Source organism: Gekko japonicus, unplaced genomic scaffold (assembly GCF_001447785.1).
Source record: "Gekko japonicus isolate JY-2015 unplaced genomic scaffold, Gekko_japonicus_V1.1 scaffold2274, whole genome shotgun sequence".
In the NCBI taxonomy this organism is placed as follows: Eukaryota; Metazoa; Chordata; class Lepidosauria; order Squamata; family Gekkonidae; genus Gekko; species Gekko japonicus.
Genome location: NW_015172616.1, coordinates 189,456 through 195,337, shown reverse-complemented (window position 1 = coordinate 195,337; position 5,882 = coordinate 189,456).

The window sequence follows — 5,882 nt, the reverse complement described above, 5'->3', positions numbered from 1 at the left end:
CTTGAGGCATACATACCTGAAGGATGCCATGACCTCACTCTGTATGAGCATGCAGGGCTACTTCACTCAGCTTAGTAACATTTGTTGAGCGTGTGTTCCCCAAATGAGTGAGTACTCACTATTCAATTACTGACCTTTTCATTGACTGCTCCAATCGTCTGGAATGATATTCTAGAGGAACCTAGGAGAGCTTCACCTCTGATGCAGTTTTGTAACAACTGCAGGACTGAACTGTTTAATGGGCTTTTGGGATCCCTTGACAGTGGAGATGTCCTAATGACTGCTATGCTTTTGGGATCTTTATGGACAGCAGTCTCTTAAATGAGCATTATAACTAGCCATTTTTATTGTCTGTGTTGTTTTAATACTTATTTATTCTACACTTTTTTCAGTCTTTACTTGCCTCAGGTCCCAGTTATCTGGGAGAAAAGTTGGCATATAAATACTTTTTAAAAAGAAATATTCCTTATGTTGGGACTATCTCGTGATAATGCCTACTTAGTACCTCAAATAAAAACAGAGGCATATAGAAGCATTCTCCGTTCCTATAGCCCATTTCTGCAACACTGCTTATGTGGATGTTTGCCAAAGCCCCAGGAAGCAATGAAATGTGTTAAGTAGGCTTTTAATGGCTAAGGCAGGGCTAGAATAATCCCAGATGCCTGGTTACCCAGAAATCTAAAAAATATACAGTTAATGCCTAGGAGCTGGCATTTTTTTCCACCATAACATAAAGGAGTCAGGTAAAAATGAAATAAAAGATTTATTTTAACTGATTTATTAAATCTAGGCTTGTCTTCATCCCCCTTAACAACAGCACATGTGCTGATGTTGAGGCACTCTATTCAGTTTTCCTTCAATAATGTAGCCACCCAAATCCCTGCAGAAATCTGAGAGTGCATCAGAAATTTAGCAGCTTGAGTTTGGCACTGCAATTAAGTTTTATATTTTCAAAAATAGTTGCCATATATATATTATAGGATAAAGTCCATGAAATAAATATATCAGTTTTGCCATTATATGTAACAATCACAGATAACTACATCAGTTACTAGACTATACATTTACATTTTTTAAAAACTATTTTCCATGTCTATAGTTACCAATAAAATGACATGAAATCTTGATTATTTCAATTAGCAGAGCCTCTTAAATTACTAGAATTATTTTTAAATGTGCACTGTATGATTAGAAACAATGTTCTTTCAGATGCAATATAATAAGTAAAGTATTTTTTACTTGGATCCTGCATAGCTTTTAGACCCTTAAAGGAACAAGGAAACTTATCTGATTCAAACCACTAGCTTTAAGATTCCAAGCACAAGTGCCAGCAACCCAACACAATTCTGGTAAATTAACTTTGGGACCTAAAAGTAATTTTTTTAAAGTAGCATTAAATTCAGATTTTACACAGGGGGAAAAAAGAAATAACTACTTTTGCCTCCTTACACTGCAATTTAGTTTTAAATGTCACCAACAGCAACAAAATATGGCTGCTAAAGAATAAGAGTAGCAATAGAAAGAAGCAGAGATACCCAAGTTGGTATCTCTTGTAGTATTTTCTGCATCATCTGAAAAAACAATGAGTGTTGAATTAATATTGGAGCAGGAAGTAAAACTTCCTACCAAGTAAGTAAAAGACTATTTCTTTCTTCTTAGTAAAGGATCAGGGATCCAGTAAGATCTTAAATAGCTAGAACCCCAGCCTTAACCCTGCTGTCTTTACAGTCATCTGGTGATTGTAAAAGGCTCATTCATATACCAATTCAAGCCATGTTCATCCTACAAAACAACTAATCAATTTATGGGGGGGAAACAAACTTCATTTGTGTCACATGTGCTGAAGCTTTTTAAGAAACATATTTTCTTAAGTATAACTTATTGAAAACCGATTACACCATCCCATTCTTTTTACATATGAAGGCAGTGTAACAGTGTTGCCTTCAACAGCATAACTGTTGTATGACAAACCGCATTTGCAGAGGAGTTATTGCAAAAGCTGAACATATCTTGTAAGGCTAAGTGTCCTCATTTGCATTATCACCAGGGACACCCAAGTTCCATCATATGATTCTCTTCTGAACAACTTCTGCTACACACACAGTCACACAAGCAACAGCAACAACAGTACTTTGGTAAAACTCTTTTTGTCAAATTATTTTCATACTAATGTATTTAATTTGGGGCAAATGGGAAGAAATGATATGAGATTAAGGGATAAAAAAAAATTATCCCCCAAGGGGATAAAGCACAACACACTGAAGGGGGGAAAAGTTAGCAACATCACACTTGAAATGAGCCACCTAAGCATCTTACTTCAGGCAAACAAAGAGCTTAGCAACATCAATAAGCACCACCCTTCGGCCCATCACTATCTGAGTTATCTTCTGCATTGCCCATTCTAATACCCCAGGAATGTAATTCTTCTTCTTACAGCTCTAGCTCCACTCTGGCTACCTCTCAGTACTTCTTCCAACTATTTTGCTGCTTTCCAGCCATGGAGGACCCTATTCATTTCACTACCACTCACTCTCAAACATCCCCTTGTTCGGCAATTATACCACACACCTCCAGCTCCTCTCTCCCTTGACACTGCCTTCCTTCCCTTCGCTTTATTTCCTACATTGTTCTCGGTTAGTTGGTGAAGACGCCACCCCCCCTCACCACACGTTCCTCCTGCTGAGTCTTCTGGCTACCCACACCAACCCTGAGAGTTTGGTACACCTTTGGTTCCTCAGAAGGGCAGGACACGACCCTACAATCTCTGTTCATCCAACCGGGATGGTGGAAGTCTGTTGTCGAGCATTTAAAGCCCAATCGCTGCTAGTGCCTTTGCCTGTTCAGCCACAGGCGGTAAGTCCTCTCAACTCTCCTCCTTTTCAGTTGGTGGGGTTGATGCTCTTTCCAGCCCTCACACCGGGCAAGCGCCCTCTCACAAGGGGTCAACACCTCCCCTTACATTTCAGTGTACGAAACCTTCCATATCGGTTACTGCGAGGAGTTGGGGGGGGGGCAAGATTCTCCCTCAACCCCTCCACTATTTCAAGGAGGGGGGTCAAGACCTCTTCCCCTCTGTCGGCCTGGCCGAAGGGGCAGACGAGATCCCCCCCCCCCCAGGCCAAAAGGAAGCTCTTAAGCCACCACAGCCCCACACCTCCAGTTTGGAATCTGCGCCCCCAAGGGGTGGAGCACCCTAGAACCTCCCACTCTAATTCGGGGGTCAAGCCCCCCCTTCCCTGGGTCGCACGTGAGGCCCCCCCGCTCCAGCCCAGGGACGGGTCTCTCCCTTCCCCCCGTTTAGGGTCTGAGCCCCAAGGGGATAAAGCTCCCGCCTCCCTCCGGCCCCTTTATTTACCGCCATCATCAGCACGCGCGAGCTGTCACCAAGCGCGAGACACCCCAACCGGTGCCTGACACGCCCCCTCCCCGCCATTGGTTAATAACCTCTCCCCGCCCCGCGCTGTCATTGGCCAAATCGCACGCCACACATTCTTTCCTTCCCACCTCCGGCTGGCGGCGCCGTACGTCTACTCGCCATTCAACGATCCAGTTTACGCCCCCTGCGTAAGGGGGCTCCTGATAGTTTTCTTTGACCGTTCTTTCTTCTCAACGCCAACTGCGTAATGGGAAAGAGCGGGAACCGTCTCACTGATTTACGCTAGTGACGCGTCGGACGGGGGGGTGGGAGTTATTTCAGGAGATTCTCTCCAAGCATAGCTGAAAAGCACGAACTCCCTCTCTGGTTAACGAAGCGCTAATTTACGGCACTTGCGGAGGGGGAGAGCCTGCGCTGTGCCTCTGGCCGAGAAGTATAAGATAAGGCGCATTTCTCCAAAGAGGAGGCGGAAAGTACGTTGGCTCCGCCCGAGAGCTGTGATATTCAAAGGCTTTGTGAATCGCGGGGGCTAAGTTTGGTTGAGTCACAAGAGGGTAAATAAGGATGTTTCGGAGACAAAGGAGCTCTTAAAGACGCAGATCCCCATTTCGTTAATCCTGCCTGTACTTTCCTCTCCAGCAGCTCCGAAAGGCCCTGAGGCAGGGAGGTTCAGATCAGGCCTTCCAGTCGGGGCACAGTTCAGGCCCGGAGGTGCCTGAGAGGCGAGGACGCCTCCTTGGGGTTTGCGAGGGCCACCAGGGATAGGCTACGCCAGCAGCTCCTGGAGCAGGTTCACATGGCCCCATGCATGAGTGCACATGCACACGAACTTGCATACATGCGCGCGTGGTTTGTGGGAGCAGCATGTGGCACTTCGGAGGTGTTGTCGGGCGGATTCCTTGGAAAAGGGATAACTAGCCGGGGAATTAGTTTTCCAGGCGGCAAGACTGAGTCTATTTTGCTGCTGCACAAAACTGGCCCCTTGGTGCCTAATGAAGTCGACGCTTCCTGACAAATAAGGAAGTTACGGGACAGCGTGTTTTTGAAAGCCACAAAAGCGTCATGGAGTAAAACACGAATGCTCAAATCACTTTCAAAATTATAGAAAAGCGGACTCAAAAGGCAGCCATTATACGAACATCTTACAGCTGAACCAGACTACTGAACCCCAGTGTTTGAAATACAGGGTCAGATGATTTCTGCTGAGAATCTCAGTAGGACTTACTTATAAAGTAAACATATGGTAACAATAACTGTTCTTCGATTGGCTGATTTTCAAAAGAATGTATGTGTAAGTAATACAGCAGCAGTACTCTTACTTGTTCCTCAGCTTTCCTTTTTTACTGTATGTACTCAAAATCTTTTGCTTAATTGTGGTGTACAGCAGAAAGCATAATGTATGAACAGCATGCAAAGTCCCAGTTGTGCAACTGAAACTTTTGTTCTTTCAACCATTACTAAAATCTTGGGAACCGCCACCTCTAGTTCTTCGGGTTTTTTTTAAAAAAAGTTTCTAGAGTTTTAGCTCGTAGGGTGCCTGTTTGTTACTAAGACGTGTTGACATGCTGTGGCTCATTTTGGCCGTCTTGGACTTATGCTTGCTGCAGCTAAGCACTGGTTTTGCGGACTCTGGAGAGAGTTGCTTTGGAAGCCACAACTATGAATGGGTAACACAGCCCCATAGCCAGAAATTCTGGCTTGGTGGGGCAGGGGGAAATTTTGTGGGGGAGCAGGGGAGGGAGGGAGGAAGGGGGCGGCCTCACGACTTCCCTGAACTCCAAGCAGCAAAATGGCCACTTGGACTTTTGGGGAGGGCAGCCCCTTTAAATAGTGTTTTTTAAGTGGGGGCTGTCCACACCTGAACACCAAGTGGCAATTCAGGGCCCCAGTGCTGAGAGGTACTAAAAGGAAGGACAGGATTGCTCATTAATGACAGCCCCAGGGTGTAGCAGGAGTGTTCAGGGACTGGAATTAGAGACCACAGAGTGGAATGACAGCCCCAAGGTGTAGCAGGAGTGTTCTGGGCAATGTTCCCTCTAAGATGTGGAGTCTTGTGAGCAAAAATTCTGCTTTGTGAGCTACTGGCATTAAAGTTGTGAGCAAGCAATTTGGCTACTGCATAAATTAGTTTGCTCTGGAGCCATCCTTCCTGAGCTAAGACAAAAATGTGTGAGCTGGAGGCTAAAAAACTGTGAGCTAGCTCACACTAACTCAGCTTAGAGGGAACACTGGTTCTGGGACTGGGATGATGGGCCTCAGAATGGACTGACAGCCCCAGGGTGTAGCAGGAGTGTTCAGGGACTTGAATGAGAGACCACGGAGTGGAATGACAGCCCCAGGGTGTAGCAGGAGTGTTCAGGGACTGGAATAAGAGACCACGGAGTGGACTGATAGCTCCAGGGTGTAGCAGGAGTTTTCAGGGACTGGAATGAGAGACCACGGAGTGGAATGACAGCCCCAGGGTGTAGCAGGAGTGTGTCAGAACCCACAGCTAACAACAAAGTAC